This window comes from Saccopteryx leptura, chromosome 2 (assembly GCF_036850995.1).
Source record: "Saccopteryx leptura isolate mSacLep1 chromosome 2, mSacLep1_pri_phased_curated, whole genome shotgun sequence".
Taxonomy (NCBI): domain Eukaryota; kingdom Metazoa; phylum Chordata; class Mammalia; order Chiroptera; family Emballonuridae; genus Saccopteryx; species Saccopteryx leptura.
In genome coordinates this window covers 292,348,626-292,370,840 of record NC_089504.1, presented here as the reverse complement: position 1 = coordinate 292,370,840, position 22,215 = coordinate 292,348,626, and the positions used below count along the sequence as shown (strand labels likewise).

Here is a 22,215-nt window from a genome sequence, read left to right as displayed (position 1 = left end):
TAGGTGGAATGATGAGTTAATGCTTTTCTCTCTCAGTTGAAAAAAAAATTTAAGTAATGTATTAGCTTATAAAATATGTATTATTCAATACATTTGTTTATTCTAGTCACTTGTAGATATTGGCAATCTTCCACTATTTGAAATGTTTTAGCTGGACAAAAGTAAACTAATATAGGAATAAATCCTTCCATGACCTGTATTAGAAATGACAAGCTAGCAAAGTGTGCAGGTAAGATTTCTATCAATTTTAACTAATGATGTTGACCTTAAAGTTTAATTGAGAATTTATTTTTGACTGTTGCAATTTTAACAGTTATTTCTATTGATCCTACTAACATTTATATTTCTTTTGAAAAAAAGCTTAAGAAATTTTTTATTAAACATTTCAAAATTTCATTTTTAGATGCTATTATTTATATAAACATAGAACTCCAAAATTAGAAGGCAAGTTACTTAATATCAAAATTGAGAATTACTTTCATTTTGAGGAATAAGAGGGTAGATTGGTAGTGGCTGCCTGACTATACACACAGAGTGGCTGCCTGACTATCACCCCTGATCTATATCAGTGCTTGCCATGGGTGCTAGAGAGAGAGGCAGGCATGAAGGTGTTGTATTTGATATCCTTAATCTAACCCAGAGCTTTAACTTTGAAGATAAAGAATGTTATGCCCACAAAACCTATGTTCCTTACCATGTTAGTTTTAACCTGCATATTCAACATCTAAGAGAAATATAAAGTCATCATCAAAATTTTTCATTTTTTTCTTTGAGATACTTTCTTGTGTCTTATAATCCCTGCTAATAATACAGACAGTCCTCATTTTGTTTTTCTTCCTAGCATTATCATTAAGGAATTAAATTTAATTCATCTTTTCACTCTGAATTACTTCTGCATCATTCCTTTAACATTTTTTTCCTTAGACACTTCTGTTCACACTTAGACATTTGTTTCTTTGTCTTTCTTTTAATCAAATATTTCTCTTCTGCTGTTTTCAGTTTTATTCTTGGTCAAGAGAAGACTGTCGGTATTACAACACCAAAGGGATAAATATTTAAGTTCTAATAGCTGGTTAATGTATTATGAATTTTTCTTCTCATTAGGTACAAGTGTCGGCTTCCTTCCTTCTTCCAGTCTATAAGTGAATATAAAATGTCAGAGTACTAGAAAGTCAATTTTTAGAGTAATATCACCATAAAATTATGAAAATAAATAGTACACAATATATAATTATTTACTTTAAGAAACCCCTTTTTAGTACTTCTAATAGTATCCACTTATCAATGCCAATGATAATATACTCTTTTTAAAGGTCTTTAAAAAAGAAATCTCTAATGAGGTGCATATTATTTCTCATTTAAAATCTCTACATTCATTTATTGCTTTTTTCTTTAATGGGGAAAGGGTAGAGGAAATTAAATAGGATCACAAGTTTTGAACAAATATGGCAAGCCCAAATTTCTTGAAGAGTTCAATTTTCATTTTTTATCTGTTTATCATAGAGAGGTGATGCCCAAGAATTACAAATTTTGTTCCCTGTAGGCAGTGCTGAATATTTTCATGTAGGGTATTAATTGGACACAAATACAACATTCATGACTTAATGTACTCCTTAAATTTTTTTTTTCCAATTATAGTTGACATAAAATACTATATTAGTTTCAGGGATACAGCATTGTACTGATTAGATACTTATATAACTTACAAAGTGATCATCCTGATAAATCTAGTTTCTATTTGACAACATGCATAGTTATTATAATATTATTGACTATACTCCCTATGCTGCACTTTACATCCCCATCGCTGTTTTGAAACTACTAATCTGTAGTTCTTTATCCCTTCCCCCTTTTTACATATGCCCCTCTGCCATCTGGCAACCATCAACCTCTATATCTATGAATCTGTTTATGTTTTGTTTGTGGGTTTTGTTTTTTAGGTTTTACATATAAGTGAGAACGTATGGTATTTACCTTTCTCTATCTTTCTTATTTCATTCAGCAGAATACTCTGTAGATCCCTCCATGTTGCTTATGGCAAGATTTCATTCTTTTATTAGGGCTGAGTCACATCCCATTGTATATATGTACCACTTCTTTATTCATTCTAGCTTCCATATCTTGGCTAATGTAAACAATGTTGCACCTGACCTGTGGTGGCGCAGTGGACAAATGTCGACCTGCAATGCTGAGGTCTCTGGTAGAAAACCTGGGCTTGCCTGGTCAAGGAACAGATAGGAGTTGATACTTGCTGTTGCTCCCCCTTCTCTCTCTCTTTCTCTCTCTCCCTCTCTCTCTCTCTCTCTTTCCTCTCTAAAAGAAATAAGTAACTGAAAAAATTTTTTTTAATGTTGTAATTAACCTATGAATGCATATCTTTTTGAGTTCGTGTATTTAGTTTCTTTGATAAATACCTAGAAGAAGAATTGCTGTTTGTTTGTTTGTTTGCTTTATCTCTTCTTATAGCCTTGTTTTAAAGTCTATTTTTCCTAGTGTAAGTATTGTTATTCAGCTTTGTCTGTTTGCTTGTTTCCATTTTCATGAAATATCTTTTTCTATGCCTTTACTTTTAGTTTGTGCTGTCTTTCAATTGAAGTGAGTCTCTCATAGACAGCATATATGAGGGTCTTATTCAGCTAATGTATACCTTTTGATTGGAGCATTTAATCCATTTGCATTTAAAGTAATTGTTGACTGATATCTATTTAGTGTCAGTTTGATATTCATATTTTTATCTTTTTATTTTTTCTCCTTAAATAAATTAATTTACCTTTGTTTGTATTACTGGTTTGGTTGTGATAAACTCAGCTTTTTCTTTTTTTCTGGGAAACCCTTTATCTGACATTTAATTTTAAATGATAATTTGCTGAGTAGAGTAATCTTGGTCGTAGGCCCTTGTTTTTCAACACTTTGAATATTTTGTGCCAGTCCTTTCTGGACAGCAAAGTTTCTGTTGAGAAATCATCTGACAGACTTATGGGTGCTCTCTTGTAGGTAACTAACTGCTTTTCTCTTGGTGCTTTTAAGATTCTCTCTTTGTCTTTAACCTTTGTCATTTTAATTATGAAGTGTCCTGGTGTGGACCTTTTTGGGTTTATCTTGTTTGGGACTCTGCATTTTCTGGGCTTGTATATCCATTTCCTTCTTCAAGAAAGTTTTTCATCATTATTTCTTCAAATAAGGTTTCAATCCCTTGCTTTCACTTTTTTGCCAGTACTTCTGTCTGGGAAAAAGTTGTCCTTCTATCCCCTGTTCTGAAACAAGATAATTCAATTCCTCCCTATATATCCCTGGTGCCTTTCAACTTGTTGCCTCAGCACTGGATCTCAGAAGGAGTGACTCCATTAACAAGTGAGTCTATCAATAAAGAAATCCATGTGAAAGCTTTTTATGAGGAAGTCCTGAAACTCCAACAGCCCTCTTTGTCACTCTGTCATACTCTCTACTGGTTTTTACAGTCAGAACTTATGGGCACATTGGTTCCTGGCCCTGGAACCCTGGACTGGGGAACCTGGTGTGGGTCTGGGACTTTCTGTCCACAGGGAGGATCTCAGCATCTGAGAGATTCCTCCCAATTTTTATCTGACACAAGTGGATGTGGGATCGGCCCATTTTGCATCTCTTTCCCTACCACCATTCTCAACAGCTTCTTCTGGGTATCCTTAGTTATAGGACTTCTGTTCAGCTGGGCTTCAGTTAGTTCTCATTGATGGTTGTTTAGTAGTTTAGCTGTAAATTTGATGTAGTTGTGAGAGGAAGCTAGTACAGCACTTACCTACTGTACCATCTTGACTGAAAGCTCCTTCATTATGACTCAGTTTGAAAATGATCATTTTCATGCCAACTTTTTTTTCTCATTTGATTTTGTTTTAATGGGTCTCAAAATTCTGTGAAAGATTTTTAGTCAAGCTAATTCCATTAAAAAGTACTGGGTTTTAGAAACTAATAACTTAAAAATTGCCACACACATATACACCTAAAAGTCAAATGGTCCACAAAACATTCTCCTTCCTTTCTGAAGGTTTTACGATGCACTGTAATCATTACCCAGTATTTTACTATTAAACTGGAATGGCCAATTGAGACAAATAGTTGTGAGACCACTCTTACTTCAGTGATTAAGACTGGGGTGGTAGGTATTGGGACAGTATTTTTTAGTTGTCTGAGCTTTCTGGACAGACCTGTTGACTTTGCCAGCTCCTATTGACTTCTTGTCCACTGCTTTGATGACACCCAGCAACTGTTTGTCTCATGTCATGAACAACAAAACAACCCAGAAGAGAATAGTCAGAGAAGCTCCCAAAACATATGGGCTTGCCACAAACCATGATGGCAGCATCACCAGATTTCAAAAACTTTGGGCCATCTTCCAGCTTTTTCCCAGAACAACAATCAATCTTCTCCTTTAGCTCAGCAAATTTGCTAGCATTGTGAGTTGTGTAACAGTCCAGCATAGGTGCATACCAGCACTGATTTGGCCTGGATGGATTAGAATAATCACCTGAGCTGTGAAGTCAGCTGCTTCCATTGTTGGGTCATTTTTGCTGTCACCAGCCACATTGCCAAGATGAACATCTTTGACAGACACGTTCCTGACATTGAAGCCCACATTCCTCAGGAAGAGCTTCACTCAAATCTTCATGGTGAATTTCAACAGACTTTACTTCAGTTGTGATGATGACTAGAACAAAGCTGACCACCATGCCAAGTTTGAGAACACCAGTCTCCACTCAGGACACAGGGACAGTACCAATACCATCAGTTCTGTAGACATCCTGGAGAGGCAGCCACAGGGACTTGTCAATTTTATGAGTTGGTGACAGGATGCAATTCAGAGCTTCAAGCAGCATGTTTCTACTGGCATTGCCGTCTTTGTGGTGACCTTCCATTCCTCGAACCAAGGCATGTTAGCACTTGGCTCCAGCATGTTGTCACCATTCCAACCAGAAATCAGCACAAATATTGTCTCAGGGTTGCAGCCAGTTTTCTTAATGTAGGTGCTGAATTCTTTAACAATTTCCTTGTATCTCTTCTGGCAAGGTGGCTCAGTGGAGTTCATTTTGTTAACACCAACAATCAGTTATTTTCACACCTCTAGTGTAAGTCATGCTCATGGTCTGTCAGTTCTTGGAGATACCTGCTTCAAATTTACCAACACCAGCAACAAAACTCGGGACAGCACAGTCAGCCCAAGATGTGCCCATAATCATGATTTTGATAAAGTCTCTGTGTCTTGGAGCATCAATGATAGTCACATAATCCTTGCTGGTTTTGAATTTTCACCGGTCTTTAGCCACACTCAGGTTCAGGTCTTAGTTTATCCAAGACCCAGGCATGCTTGAAGGAGCCCTTCCTGACCTCAGCAGACTGTTTCTCAAAAATTTTGAAGGATTTTTTGTTGCTCCCACCATAGTTGTAGATCAGAGGGCCAATGTGTAGATCAGATGTATCAGACATGTTGGAGTCTACATGTCCAATATCAGTGACGTTGAGTCTTTTCCTGTCTTATTATGGCTTTGATTGACTGGTGGTTTTCACAATACCTGTGTTCTGCCAGCAAACCCATTATAAAAAAAAAAACTATGCCAACTTTTTGATTCCTCTGTCTACAAGCTAATCCTGACATTTACCCTGACTGGTTGAGTCACTCCATTACATTAGACTTAGATTGTGTGGAACAGATCTAAGTCTAAGAGGTTCCACTCTTATTTTAAGAGGATTATGGGCTTTTAGTACAATGACATTACAGAACTTGAGGAAAGTCATATTATTACTTATATACTAACATTACTGCATTTTTTGATTTACTAATTTTTGACAGTGTTTAAATTAACCATAACTTTAAAAGTGGAAGTACCACATACCCAGAAACTGTAGTAATATTAACATACTGCCTAAATTTTGACACTGAATAAATCAGTTGTATAGTAAGAGAAAACATGAATTAGTGTTCCTATGCAAACTGCATTTGGCAATGACACTTTAAATAAAAAATTGCTTTCACTAAAGATCTAATTACTTTTTTGGAGGGTAGTCCAAAGAAGGAGGACACATATATATATGGATTAAATATAAAATAATATGGAGGGCATATTAAAAAAAGACTAAGTAAATATGCATTATGGGTTGCAAATTTTACTCTTAAAAGTAACTAGTGAATTAAAGATATGTAAGAATAGAATAAATAGTAAAAATATAGATAATTTCAAGTAAAAGGTTTAGCTTTGGAATTGGGTACTGCAGTAACATAGAACTAATAATCACTGTGGTATTTACCACATCTAACTAATAATGATAAGTAACAGTAGTGATATAATGATATATTTCTTAAACATTCCATATATTGAGAACTATGCTAAGTAATTGTCCTCTGTACAGAATAGGCCATATTTTGAAAAATAATGAGATATGGAAAGGTTAATTTCTTTGTCTGTGGTCACATAGATACTAAGTGGCTTTGTGAGTGGGAAACAACAGGAAAGATTGGGATTTGCATCATTGTGGATTGACTCGCTACTGAAAAACACTGACATGAGGATCAAGAAACTTGAATCTACTTCTAGCTTGACTACTAGTTAACATGTGTGACTTCTGCTATCCTCTTTAGGCTCTAGCTTCTCTATGATGGGATAAGATGACACTACCCAAGTATATGGTTTTTTACATATCTGAGATCCTATGAATTGGAGGAACTTGACATAAAAAATAAACTAAACTTTCTGGAAATTTCATGAGGCTCAGAGATAGTCTCTAGGCCTCAATTTTTGAGTGATTAACAGCTGACTCAAACAAAAATTATTGTTTGCTTATGACTTAATTCATTAGTTTGCAAATACCTGTCAATTTCAAAGTCATTAATGTTTCACTATTTTATTCTGTAAGGCACATAGACTGGTTGAGTCTTCAATGCATTTATTTATTTCTGGGTATATATAAGATACATAAACAATTTTTCTGTGTGTGCACAGAACTGCAACAGTCCTTACATGTTGGATGTGACTGACTAAAGCAACCGAGACATAAAGAGGCACTTCCTGAATCACTTTTCCTGTAGTCAGAGAGTGTCTGCTTGTTGTCATTTTATTTATTTTTTAATTAATTTTAATGGGATGACATTGATAAATCAGGGTACATATGTTCAGAGAAAACATCTCCAGGTTATTCTGACATTTGATTATGTTGCATTCCCATCACCCAAAGTCCAATTGTCTTCGGTCACCTTCTAATTGGTTTTCTTTGTGCCCCTTCCTTCCCCCAACCCCCTCCCTCTCTTCCCCCCCCCCGTAACCCCCACACTCTAGTCCATGTCTCTGAGTCTCATTTTTATGTCCCACCTATGTATGGAATCATACAGTTCTTAGTTTTTTCTGATTTACTTATTTTACTCAATATAATGTTATAAAGGTCCATCTATGTTGTTATAAATGATCTGATGTCGTCATTTCTTATGGCTGAGTAGTATTCCATAGTGTATATATATACCAAAGCTTTTTAATCCACTCATCCCCTGATGGACACTTGGGCTGTTCCCAGATCTTTGTTATTGTTAACAATGCTGCCATAAACATGGAGGTGCATTTCTTCTTTTGAAACAGTGCTATGGTGTTCTTTGGGTATATTCCTAAACGTGGGATAGCTGGGTCAAAAGGCAGTTTGATTTTTAATTTTTTGAGGAATCTCTATACTCTTTTCTACAGTGGCTGCACCAGTCTGCATTCCCACCAGCAGTGTAGGAGGGTTACCTTTTCTCCACATCCTCGCCAGCGCTTATTCTTGTTGTTTTGTTGATGAGCGCCATTCTGACTGGTGTGAGGTGATATCTCATTGTGGTTTTAATTTGCATTTCTCTAATGATTTGTGATATTGAGCATTTTTTCATATTCCTATTGGTCATCTGTATGTCCTCTTTGGAGAAGTGTCTATTCATTTCTTTTTCCCATTTTTTGATTGGATTGTTTGTCTTTCTGGTATTGAGTTTTACAAGTTCTTTATAAATTTTGGTTATTAACCCCTTACCAGATAGATGTATTGTCAAATATGTTCTCCCATTGTGTAGTTTGTCTTTTTATTCTGTTCTTATTGTCTTTAGCTGCACAAAAGCTTTTTAGTTTGATATAGTCCCATCTGTTTATCCTGTCTTTTATTTCACTTGCCCATGGAGATAAATATATTGCTGCAAGAGATATCAGAGAGCTTACTGCTTATGTTTTCTTCTTAAGATGCTTATGGTTTTACGGCTTACAAATAAGTCTTTTATCCATTTTGAATTTGTTTTTGTGAATGGTGTAAGTTGGTAGTCTAGTTTCATTTTTTTGTAGGTAGCTAATCAATTTTCCAAACACCATTTGTTGAAGAGGCTGTCTTTACTCCATTGTATGCTCTTATCTCCTTTGTCAAATATCAGTTGTCCATAGAGCTGTGGGTTTATTTCTGGGTTCTCTGTCATGTTCCATTGATCTATCTGCCTGTTCTTATGCCAGTACCAGGCTGTTTTGAGTACTTTGGCCTTGTAGTATAACTTGATATATGGAAGTGTGATACCTCCCACTTTATTCTTCCTTTTCAAGATTGCTGAGGCTATTTGTGTTCTCTTTTGGTTCCATATAAATTTTTGGAATATGTGTTCTATATATTTGAAGTAAGTCACTGGTATTTTAATTGGTATTGCATTGAATTTATAAATTCCTTTGGGTAATATAGACATTTTAATGATGTTTATTCTTCCTAACCATGAGCACAGTATATGCTTTCACTTGTTTGTATCTTCCCTGATTTCTTTTATCAATGTTTTATAATTTTCTGAGTACAAGGCTTTAATCTCCCTGGTTAACTTTATTCCTAGGTACTTTATTTTCTTGGTTGCAATGGTGAAGGGGATTGCTTCCTTAATTTCTCTTTCTGATAGCTCATTGTTAGTGTATAAAAATGCTTCTGATTTCTGAGTATTAATTTTATATCCTGCCACCTTGCTGAATTCATTTATCAGGTCCAGTAGTTTTTTGACTGATACTTTAGGGTTTTCTATATACAATATCATATCATCTGCAAATAATGATAGTTTTACTTCTTTTCCAATTTGGATGCCTTTTATTTCTTCTTCTTGTCTGATTGCTGTGGCTAGGACTTTCCGAACTATGTTCAATAAGAATGATGAAAGGGGGCACCCCTGCCTTGTTTCTGATCTTAAGGGGATTGCTTTTAATTTTTTCCCATTGAGTATGATGTTGGCTGTGGGTTTGTCATAGATGGCCTTTATCATGTTGAGGTATGTTCCCTGTATTTCCACTTTGCTGAGAGTTTTGATCATGAATGGGTGCTGGATTTTATCAAATGCTTTTTCTGCATCTATTAAAATTATCATGTGGTTTTTCTCCTTTCTTTTGTTTATGTGATGAATCACATTGATTATTGTACCAGCCTTGCCTCCCAAGAATAAATTCTACTTGATCATGGTGTATGATTTTTTCCATATATTGCTGGATCCCGTTTGCTAATATTTTGTTGAGGATTTTAGCATCTAAATTCATCAGGGATATTGGCCTATAATTTTCTTTCTTTGTGTTTTCTTTGCCTGGTTTTGGAATCAGAATTATGCTCGCCTCATAAAAGGAGCTTGGAAGTCTTCCTTCCTCTTGAATTTTTTGAAATTGCTTGAGAAGGATAGGAGTTAGTTCTTCTTTGAATATTTGGTAGAATTCACTTGTGAAGCCATCTGGCCCAGGACTTTTCTTTGTTGGGAGTTTTTTGATAACTGTTTCTATCTCATTTGTTGTAATTGGTATGTTTAGGTTTTCTGATTCTTCCAGATTCATTTTTGGAAGATTATATGTTTCAAGGAATTTGTCCACTTCCTCTAGATTGTCTAGTTTTTTTTGGTATACAGTTCTTTATAGTATTTTCTTATAATATTTTGTATTTCTGTTGTATCAGTTGTTATTTCTCTATTCTCATTTCTAATTTTATTTATTTGAGTCCTCTCTCTTTTTTTCTTGGTGAGTCTGGTTAAAGGTTCATTGATCTTGTTTACCTTTTCAAAGAACCAGTTCCTGGTTTCATTGATCTTCTGTATTGTTTCTTTTGCCTCTATGTCATTTATTTCTGCTCTGATCTTTATTATTTCCTTCCTTCTACTACCTCTGGGCTTTACTTGCTGATCTTTTTCTAGTTCTAGTTCTTTTTGGGTCAAGTTGTTTATTTGAGCTTTTTCTAGCTTCTTGAGGTATGCCTGTAATGCTATGAACTTCCCTCTCAGGACTGCTTTTGCTGTGTCCCATAAATTTTGAATTGATGTATGCTCATTATCATTCATTTCTAGGAATTTTTTTTATTTCTTCTTTGATCTCATTGTTAACCCATTCATTATTTAATAACATGCTATTTAGTTTCCAAGTGTTTGAGTATTTTTCAGTTTTTCTGTTGTGGTTGATTTCTAGTTTCATGCTATTGTGATCAGAGAAAGTGCTTGATATGATTTCAATTTTTTAAAATTTGTTGAGGCTGCTTTTGTGCCCTAACATGTGATCTATCCTAGAGAGTGTACCATGAGCACTTGAAAAGGATGTATATTCTGCTGCTTTAGGGTGAAAGGTTCTGAAGATATCTATTAAATGGAGTTGATCTAGTGTGTCCTTTATGTCTGCTGTTTATTTGTTATTTTTCTTTCTTGAGGATCTATCTAGTAATATTAGTGGGGTATTGAAATCCCCTACTATTATAGTATTGCTTTTGATCTCGCCCTTTAAATCCATCAGTCTGTTTTATATATTTAGGTGGTCCTATATTAGGCACGTAGATATTTATAACGATTCTATCTTCCTGTTGGATTGCTCCCTTTATCATTATATAATGACCTTCTTATCTCTTACTATAGCCTTTGTTTTAAAGTCCATTTTGTCTAATGTAAGTATTGCTACCCCAGATTTTTTTTTATTTCCATTTGCGTGAAATATTTTTTTCCATCCATTTATCTTTAGCTTATGTGCATCTTTTGTTTTAAAGTGTGTCTTTTGTAGACAGCATGTGTATGGGTCCTGTTTTCTTATCCACACCACTACCCTATGTTTTTGATTGGATCATTTAATCAATTTACATTTCAGATTATTATTGATATGTACTTGTTTATTGCCATTTTATTCTTTAAAACTGCATTCCTCTTTTGCTATATTCTTTTTCACCTTTGATCTGTTTACAACAGGCCCCTTAGCATTTCTTGTAGCATTGGTTTGGTTGTAGTGAATTCCTTGAGGTTTTTTTGTTTTTGTTTTTGTTTTTGTTTTTTGTCTAGAAAGCTTTTTATTTCTCCTTTAATTTTAAATGATAGACCTCCTGGATAAAGTAGTCTTGGTTTTAGGCTCTTGTTCTGCATTACTTTGAATATTTCTTGCCATTCCCCTCTGACCTCAAGTGTTTCTGTTGAGAAGTCAGAAGTCATCCTTATGGGGGCTCCTTTGTAGGTGATAGCCTTTTTTACTCTAGCAGCTTTTAATATTTTCTCTTTATCACTTAGCCTTGGTATTTTAATTATGATGTGTCTTGGTGTAAATTTTTTTGTTTCTCTTTAATGGAGTTCTCTGTGCTTCTTGAACTTGTGAGACATTTTCCTGCCTTAATTTAGGGAAGTTTTCAGCTATGATATGTTTGAACAAAGTCTCTATCCCTTATTCTTTCTCTTCTTCTTCAGGAATCCCTATGATGCAGATGTTATTTCTCTTCATGTTGTCACAGAGTTCTCTTCGAGTTTCCTCAGACTTTTTGAGTCTCTTTTCTTTTTTCTGCTCTACTTCCATGTCTTCATTTATCTTGTCCTCTACCTCACTGATTCAATTCTCAGCTTCATCCATCCTGCTTTTAATTCCTTCCATTGTGTTCCTCATTTCTGATATTGTATTTGTCATTTCTGACTGATTCTTTTTTATTATTTCAATGTCCTTTATTATATTTGTTATCTCTTTAGGTGTTTGTAATGACCATCTATTGTTGTTCTAAGATCTTTGAGCATCCTCACAATCATTATTTTAAACTCTGCATCTGGTTATTTGGTTATATTTGACTCATTCAGGCCCTTTTTGGGGATTTCTATTGATTCATTTGTGTTGCATTTCTCCGCCTTCTCATTTTTTCTGTTTAAAAGAAAGTTTTGGCCACTGGAGTCCACTGTGTGTGATCTCTGTGTTTCTTAGGTGTGGTTTGTCTGCAGGTCCACCACCCCCTCTGCTGCTGCTGCCTAGGGCATTTGGGTATGAGCATTGCTGGTGCCAGCCCACTTGGGCTGTTTCTGTGGTTTCCGCCTCTCCTTCACGGGAGTGGTTGTTGGTCATGTGCTCAGGTATACAAGCCCTGGTGGCCTTAGCCTTTGCTCTGCCCCTGCGGGTAGGGTTATGCTCTTCCCTGAGGGCAGGGGTGAGCACCTTTGCTCAGCTGTGGGTCTCCGCCTAATTCCAGGCTTTCGCCCTCCACTGCAGGAGAAGCCCGCTTCTGGGCTACAAGCCTTGGACCCACGGGCTGGGCGGGGCTATGTTCCCATGCCCAGTTGCAGGACTCTGCCTGTTCTGGGCTTTTGCTCCACCCCCAGGGGAGAAGCCGGCTCCTGAGTCAGGTGACAAGCCTTGTTTCCGTGGGTGGGGTGTCTGCTTGTTGTCATTTTATATGTGCAGCTAAAGCCTAGTGTATCCAACCACTCGTGTTTACATTCTCCTGAGTTTCCAATTTAAAAAAATGCAAATTCCCACTTTCCAGTTCAGAGATGCTAATTCAGTGTACCTAATTTTAGGGCCCCAAAGTAGCATTTGTAACAAATACCGGTGATTTTCACAGACGATATCTCAGAACCACATTTTAAGAGGCACTGTTAGAATTTAATTTTGTGACTTTTGGCACAATTGATTACCAGTTGGTACCTTGGATTTCTTTTTATTTTAAATTTTATTTAGAAAATTAACTTTAATAGGGTGACATTCATCAATATGAGTACATAGGTTTCAGGTAAACATTTCTATAACATTTGAACTGTTGATTATCTTGTATGCCAATCACCCAAAGTCAAATCATTTTTCATCACCTTATATTTGTCCCTCTTCACTTCCCTCCCCCATCCCCATCTCCATTCCCATCCCTCACCCCCTACCCTTGGTAACCATTCACTTTTATCTATGTCCATGAGTATCAGTTTTGTATCCCACCTATGTGTGAAATCATACAGTTCTTAGCTTTTTCTGATTGATTTATTTCACTCAATATAATGTTTTCAAGGTCCACTCATGTTGTTGTAAATGTCACTATGTCATCATTTCTTATGGCTGAGTAGTATTCCATTGTATGATATATATGTACAACATCTTCTTTATCCAATCCTCTATTAAGGGACACTTTGGTTGTATCCATGTCTTGGTCACTGTGAATAAGGCTGCAATGAACATGGATGCCCATGTGACTTTATGCACCAATGTTTTTTAGTTTGGGGGGGTAGATACCCAGTAAAAGGATTGCTGGGTGATATGGTAGTTCTATACTTAATTTTCTGAGAAACCACCATACCTTCTTCCAAAACAGTTGTACTAATTTGTATACCCCCAGCAGTGTAGGAGGGGTACACTGCCTCTCCATAGCCTCTCCAACACTTATTACCTGTCTTGTTGATATTAGCCAATCTAAGTTATGAAGTGATATCTCATTGTAGTTTTGATTTCCATTTCTTGAATAGCTAGTGAAGATGAGCATTTTTTCATATATCTATTGTCCATTTGTATTTCTTCTCGGAAGAAGTGTCCATGTCCTCTCTCCATTTTTTAATTGGATTGTTTTCTTGTTTTTTGCTGAGCTTTATGAGTTCTTCATATATTTTGGATATTAACCCCTATCAGAGTTGTTCTTCAGGAGAGAGTGGCTTTGGAGAGCTAGCTGTGGGATTTGTCTCTGCCACTCTCAGTACCGCAAGATGAGGGAGGCGGGATCTGGGAGGCTGGGGGCCACACTTTAGCTTTCTCTGTCTCTGCTGAGTGTGGGCTGCAGGCAGACTGCAGGAACACTGGCTATGACCCCACACTCTGGCTGCTTTGGTTTATCTACCCCTCTGGTCCTCTGTCTCATATTCCTCCCTGCAGAAGGAGACCCAGTCACTCCAAGTTTTCCTCTCTGTACCCCTCAGACAAAATCCAGAAAGCCTGAGCTTCCTTCCTCCCTGTAGTCCAGCAGAGAAATAAAAAACCCAGTCACACCAGGTTTGTCTCCTCTCCAAAGCCCACTGTGATTGCATTTTATCTTCTGCCCACCCTTTTCACCCTGTCTCACCTTTAGTTCATTTGGTGTGTGGATCTTCCAGGTGCACTTATGAGCCCAGCTGGTATTCCTTCACTGCATTATAGTTATTCAATTTGTTAAAATTTCAAAAGAAGAGATTGAGAGAATCTCTCATATTACCATTACTCTGACGTCATCTCTGCTCTAGGTGACCTGGCTTTCAAACTTCCATTATTTCTAAATTGTATCTTGAATTACTTGACATGTTAAAAATAATTCCTTTTTTACTGAAGAGTAAGGCACATGATGTCTTACTCTTGGAATTTCTGCTTCTGCTTCTCTAATGTTACTTATTGTCTAAGTTTTAATTTAGAGTCCGTGTCCTCCTGGAAGTCTTCCCTGCTCTACCCTGAACCTCACTGAGCATACAAATTACATTATTCAGTCACAGTAGTCTTTCCTTATTCGAAAGTGATAGCTCCAAGACCCAGTGAACACCTGAAACCACAGATAGCACCAGATTATATCAGTTCAGTTAAATGTCTTCTACTCACAAATTTAATGTTTTGTTTTCATCATAACTAAGCACTACCATGCACTATGACTACAAACTTTATAGTCTGAAGTGAAAAGGCAAAATTAGCCTGAATTTATTTTTTTCTTCTTCTTCACAATTTTCCACATAGAAGATTCATTCTCACCTAAGATGTTAGAAACCTCAGCATATGAGTTTTTTCATTTATTATTAAGTCAATAACTTTCTCCTTTTCACTTAAAGAAAGTATTTTCTGGCTTTTCTTTGGCATATCTGAATTGCTAGCATCACTATTCTTCCATTTTGAAGCCTGTGTTAAGTAAAACAAAGGTGACTTGAACACAGCAATACAATAGCATGACAATCAATCTGAGAACCAAGAAAGCAACTGAGTAATGGATGGGGAGCATTGATAGTATGGAAGTGTCAGACAAAAAGATGAGTCACATCCCAGGAGGGATGGGGCAGGATGACTCAAAATATCATCACAATTCTCAAAACTGTGTGCTATTTAAAGCTGTGACCTGTTTACTTTGGAACTTTTAATTTAATATTTTCAGACCATGGTTGACCATGGCTAACTGAAACCCTGGAAAACAAAACTTCAGATAATGAGGGATGACTGTACTGTTTTACTTAATTGTCTAACTTCACTGCTGGCTTGTGAGTCCTCTGAGGGAAGAAACTCAGTCTTATTATGGTACAATATCTGAAAATTTGTGGGCACTTGTTATATATTTGTTAAGTGTTGATTGAATGATGAATGAATATCAGTTGCTATATATTTAAATAACTAGTACATTTTCATAAGGATCACTATTGGCTGAAAATGTTTACTTCTTCATATAGTCAACACATATTATTTATTATCTATTTAAGACCATTACATAAATTTCAATGTAAGTCCCATTTCTTTGAAGTGGGGAAAATTTTTCTTCAAATTGTATAGATGGTACAAAGCTTTGGTCAAAAATATTGTGAGAAATAAAGGAAAAATAACAAAAACTGGACATTTTCTATTTAACAAAGGCTAATTTTTATTTCCCATTTGATTAAAAGCCTACATCCCAAAGATTTTCTAAGCTGAACACATTTCCTTCAATAGAAATCACCCTCTCCTTTATTCTTGTTTACTTTCCTGAATTCATCTCATGTGACATGAGTTCCATCCTTAAATTCTCAAACTAGAAGACTCTGCCTCAACCTTTATTTCTCTCTACTCATACATATCATCTGGATAGTTGTAAATCATGCTACACACATATAAAACTAGTACAATGTAGGAGAACTCTGTTTGGGGCCTGGAGGTTCAATTTAAGGTGAGGAGTAACTTTCTTAACTGCCTAGGGAAGGGGCAGTCTAAACAGCTAAGTCCAAAGGGCTTTGTGCTCTGAGGTATACATTATTGTGTACTTCAGGAGTTTGCAAATCTGGCTTCATATCTAAACCATCTTAAGCAATTCCCTTACAATCATTCTCCAGTTCCTCTCTTCACCTCCATGTGCAGGTCTTTTAATTTAGAATTTACAGAGATAGGACCTGATGTTTCTAATATGAAGGTAATTTAGGGAACTATTGTTAGATTTAAAAGCTATAGCATTCATGGGGGAAGGGAAGGTCAAGGTCAAGAGCGCAGAACTTCTGAACAAATGAGATGTCTGAAGTTCCTTTATAAGCCTAATTTCTAACTTCTTAGAAATTGTTCTTGGTAGAATATCTAAATCTAGCAAAGCAGGTTTGTTACCACTCACAGGTTGGTCAAGAATGACTTGGAATGGTATGAACCTAGGTGAACAGAATATGGCTGAGAAAGCATTTTATTTTTCACCAGAGAAGGATTAGAATAAAAGCCAGGCACCTAGGCATAACTTGCTCTTCCACTGTTCAGGCACATGTACCAGAGACTAGAGAGAAAAGTACTTTTCATGGCTACCTGAGAAGCAAATCACACAGCCTATAATACATCAGAAACCAAACTTCAGATTAAATATGTTACTGACCGCAGTTAACCACCAGACTTAACTCCTCCGTAGAAGGGGGCATACTAGGTTTCTAAAGCTCATAAATGGAACCAAGTTCAGATGAAGAGAGGTGTTCTTAAAATCTATTTGTAGGAAATTAATCAACAAATCATAGTGATGCTACATCAAAAATTGTAACTCAAATTTAATTCCTATTCTCTTTCCTCTTTGCTGTCACCTTTAATCCTTATCATTTTGCACCTGAAATATTTCAGCAACCTCATGACTAGTCTTCCTGCTATATTGTGGCTCATTCCATCCAACCTCTCTAAATGTATCTCCAGAGATTTGTCCCTAAGTGTAAATCTGAACATGCCTCCCATTTAACGTCCCACCTTTCACTCCCTTACAGTGATTAAAAAGTGCATAAATAATTCATTCCCATTTTGTGTGGCATGCTAAGATCTTTAAATTTGACTGAAATGAATTTTACTTCTGCTCTTTGGCCTTCTTACCCCAAACAGCAGTCCAAATACCCTAAAAATCTCATTGTTTCATGATTTCTATCTTTTCTTGGAACTTTCTTTTAATCTTTGTCCAGTTGTTATTTCCTCTGATTGAAATGACCTTACCATACTTTTCTAATTGGAGAACTTCTACTTTCCCTAAAATTTAACTCAGAATGTTGCTTTCTCTTTGAAAAATTCTCTAATTTCCCCCAAAGGAATGTTCTCATTTCTGTCCTCTCTTTTTTCCTAAGAGAATACTTATCATATCACATTATTTATTATAATATTTATCATTTGTTATAACAATTGCTTATTGATGTGTTGTTTTTTTAAGTTAGAAGAAGGGAGATAGACAGATTCCTGCATGTACTTCAAACAGGATCCACTGGGCAATGCCTCGTTGTGGGTGGATGCTCAAATCAACCGAGCTATACTTAGTGTCTGGGGCTGATGCTTGAACCAATTGAGCCACTGACTGAGGGAAGAGAAAAGGGATAGAAAGGGGGATAAGGAGGAACGAAGAAGCAGATGGTTGCTTCTCTTGTGTGCCCTGACTGGGAATCAAACCCAGAACATCCATATGACGGGCCAATTTTCTATCTACTGAGCCACTGGCCAGGGCTTATTGATGTGTTTTCCATTGTTACATTATTGCTTCCTTGAGGTAAGAGGCTATAGATTGTTTATGTGTGATTTTCCAGTGCTTATTTATAACTTATGGCCCATAGTGTATATTCAAAATATCTATTAGAAGAATAAATTCCCCTCTTACAATTAAAGAGCATAAATGACTACATTATATAAGGTTCACTAAAATGTAACTGTTGCTTTACAAAGTACATACATTTTGACTTTTTAATTTCTAAATTTATATTAGATTTTTAAATTTTTGTTTTATTATTTGAACCCATAATTAAAAACACTGTCCTGAACTTTGAAAGGGATGATATTTAAAGCATTTTAAGACACTAAAAATATTCATCATTTAATAGATAGAACTTTTTATGAAATTAACTTTTAGTGAAGAAGGAAGAGAAGAACAATGCATGATGATATTGATAAGATGTGGAGAGAAGGAGAGAAGAGAGAGGATGCTTGGCATTTACTCAGCAGCACCTTTGTGACCATTGTGATGTGTCAGTCTCTGTGTTAGACTCTGGGAATGCAGAAAAGTAAGAAACTCAAAAAGGACTCGAAACATACAGGGAAGACTAAAAACACTTAAGAATGTTTCATTTATATCACAATTGTATGTAGGTCTGGGCCTTATTATCATCAACCAGCAAGTCTATCTTTTGCTCCAAGTTTTCTAAAGTTGTTTTATTATACTCTTTAGATATAACTTAATCATATAATGAGTATTTTGAATTTCAGAGTGGGAAACTAGAATTTAATTATTCAGATATTATAAATAATGTAATTAGCACCTTTGAAACTACCACTCAAAACAATAACTAACCATTTTCTTTTCTCATTTCTGTCCCTTAACTTACCCCACCTGATGAAACCATATCTTGAAAAATCAAGTTTTCTTGTTTATATAACTTTTTATTATATTCTATGTGTTCCTTGGAGCATATATTTAAATTGTCTTAGTTATTTTTAGTTTAATAAAAAGTCCTCTGATATAATGCTTTGGAAATGTTCATTTAATATTATTTTGATAAGATTTATTCATATTGTTTTGTCTTTGTGCTTTATTATCTTTGAGTAGTATACAGTTGTTTTGTGTGTGTGTGTGTGTGTGTGTGTGTGTGTGTGTGTGTGTATGTGTGTGTGATATGGCATAGTTTTGCCTCTACTCACTTGATAAGCATCTGGGTTGGTCCAAGTTTATGCAGATGATAACAACTTTCATCAATTAAGCGGTATAAAAGAGTCCCTCCTTATGGTTTTGATTTATATTTCTATGTTCTTTTTATTAATGATTTTTTCAGGATAGATAGAGGAAGAAACATCAATTTTTTTTGTTCCACCTATTTATACTTTTACTGGTTAATTCTTATGTGTGCCCTGACCTGGAATTGAACCCAAAAACTTGGTTTATTGGGATGACACCTTAACCAACTGAGCAACCCAGCCAGAGCTCTCTGTTTTTTAATAATGTTAACCATCCCTTTATGTACTTATTGGCTAAGTGTATCTTATTTTCTGTGAAATGTCTGACTCTCTCCCCTGATTCCATTGAAATTTTTGTGTTTTCTTAACGATTTATAGGAGTTCTTTATATTTTTAATACTTATTTGTGTTGATTTTGTGTAATGCAAGCATCTTATCTTAGTTTATAATTTGTATTTTTTATTATAATGTCTTTTAATAAATAGCTTAAATTTTGATAAAGTAAACTGACAATCTTTTTTATAGCTACTGTTTTTTTATCCTTATTTAAGAAAACATTTTCTATTCTGAGATCTGAAAGATATTTATGTCTGACCTGTGTTGGTACAGTGGATAAAATGTGGACCTGATATGCTGAGGTTGCTGGTTTGAAACCCTGGATTTGCTTGGTCAAGGCACGTATGGGAGTTGATGCTTCCTGGGCTTCCTCCCTTCTCTCTCTTTCTCTTTCTCTCTAAAAATGAATAAATCTAAAAAATTTTATAAAATAAGGTATATATTTTCTATTAACCTTTTCAAGGTTTTTGACAGTTAAGATTGCAATCAATTTGGAGTTGATTTTTAAATTTATGTTTTGCTAATTTCATCTTTTCCCATAAGAGCTGCCATATTCCCTGTCTCCATTTACTAAAAGCTTCTTACTTCCTTGTTGTCTGACGTGCTATGTTTGTCATCTACTAAAGTTCAATTCATGTAGATCTGTTACTAAATTCCTCAGGCCTCATCTGTCTCCATGCCAAAGTTATTGCTTTAAACTAAATCTTCACAAGAACTCTTAAAATTATGTATAGCAGTTTTCTCCTTTCTGCTATTTCTCAGAAATATTTCAGCTATCTTTAGTTCTTAGGCTTACTTTCTTTAGATTTATATTTTCAAAATTTGTGAAAAACTTGTAATTTTGATTAAAATCTAATTGAAAACAGATCAACTTGGGAAAGAATGAATATCTTTATAATACTTTCTTCTCATCTATGAACATGGTATATTTCTTAGTTTTTCTAGGTCTTGATACAATTTTATTCCTTAGGAGTCTTACTACATACATGTCTTCCATTAGTTTTTTAAATAATCGTTTGATATATTTAATTTTCATCTATTTTGGCTTCTCTTGTATTTTTCACTAAATCTAATATTTCTCCTTATATTTCTGTTTTTATAAGATATGTTTTTATAAGATATCAATATAATAATACATAGTTTGGTGCTTAATTATTTCTCCCCAAAATGAGTTAAAAACATGTTCCTTTCTTTTTGATGCAATCATTTTAAAAATTGAGGTATTTTAGATAATTGAATTAAAATTTTTGATAGTGGTTTGGTTGGGCAAAAATGAAAGCTTTTAAATAACTATTTTCCTCCTACAAGTGAGAATTTTCTTCACTGTTATGGTAATAGAAGGCAGTAGAAACAATAAGTGATGTTAAGTGATTCGTATATTTTTAAGCTCACAGATAGTATATTCACAGAGAAGGACAAATGTGTCAGCTTGCAATAGTATTTCACAAAATGGGTCTTTTTATGGCTATTGGTGTCATTAAACATTATAGATATATAGATTGTCAATTATGTAAATACTCAGAGGTGGATTTAACAGCAGGCACACAGGGCATGTACCCTGGGCCCCAGCTTCTGAAAGGCCCCTCAAAACCTCAACTTTACATGTATTTTTATTTTCCCTGTCTCTCTCTTTTTCTTAAGGGCCCCAAAATTTTCTCTATGCCCTGGGCCTCAGCTAACCTTAATCCACCACTGTAAATACTAATTTTCTGATGAAATTATATAGAAATATTATTTTCATTCATGGCTCCCTGGAAAATACCAAATATTTTGGGTTAACATAAAATTAAGTATATAAATTCAAATAATACTGAATTGCTTTCTTAGTCAATATGAAATTTGTAATTTTCTCATGCTTTATTGAGATAAGATTAGCTTCCCTGAGATTTAGATCAAAATTGTCTATGGAAAAATCAGCTCTTTTACAGAAACTTATCAGTCATTGCCAAATTTTTAGATATTTTTTTATTGCAGATTCAGCTGAAACAGAGCAAGCAAATCTGATAGATTGACTTGTGACATAACTATACACAGAATGGTCTTTTTCAGTAACATATTTTGTCAAGAGTTATGGACAAATCTAAATTTAATGATTCCACAAACACACCTACAAACAGATTACATTTGAAAGTAAAGGTATTTATCTTTCTCAACTACTATGCTGAATATGATAGAAAAGTGTAACTTAAATCATTTTAAAGAAGGAAAGTTATGCTTTCGTATGTGCAATCTAAAGTCTCGGTTGTAAAATTGGCCTGTGGCAATACACACATAAAGTCTTTTAACTGAGTATAAATTTAGCTGCCTTTCAGTTTTTTGTAAGTTTTTTTTTTTTTTCTGTCCTTCTCTGGAGAGAGAGAGCTAATGTTGTATGTATCAATCCAAATAAAATTTGGTTAAAATGGAACACAAAAAAAACTAATAATTAGGATGTTAGAAACAATTTCCATGGCCACAGAGGCACTGTCAATTCATAAAACTTGATCATTTAAACTAAGAGAAAAGAATGTTACTACTTGCGAAGATTAAATTCATGAATGATGGAATCATCGACATTTGCATATACAGTATGTGTATTTTGGCTATATAAGTTTTATGTGAGCAACATAATCTTCTTTAGAAATATGGCATTGTGTAAATTATTTTTAAAATTCTTACAACTAATATATACCTTTGCATCATTCTAAGAGATCGGGCATATTCAAAAATATACAAAGTAATGCAAGAATATATGAAAGTTTATATAATATTCATTTGGTTCATTATTGTTTTGAAATTCCCCCTGTATAAAAATACATAA

The 22,215-nt window shown here is 34.9% G+C and overlaps 1 protein-coding gene and 1 pseudogene across 2 annotated transcripts in view; one reads left to right on the top strand and one right to left on the bottom strand.

Annotated features, from left to right (window-relative positions):
- Positions 1–22,215, top strand: part of PPP1R3A (protein phosphatase 1 regulatory subunit 3A) — a 54,737-nt gene that overhangs the window by 24,070 nt on the left and 8,452 nt on the right. The window lies entirely within an intron of this gene.
- On the bottom strand, positions 4,112–22,094 carry LOC136394001 (elongation factor 1-alpha 1 pseudogene; annotated as a pseudogene).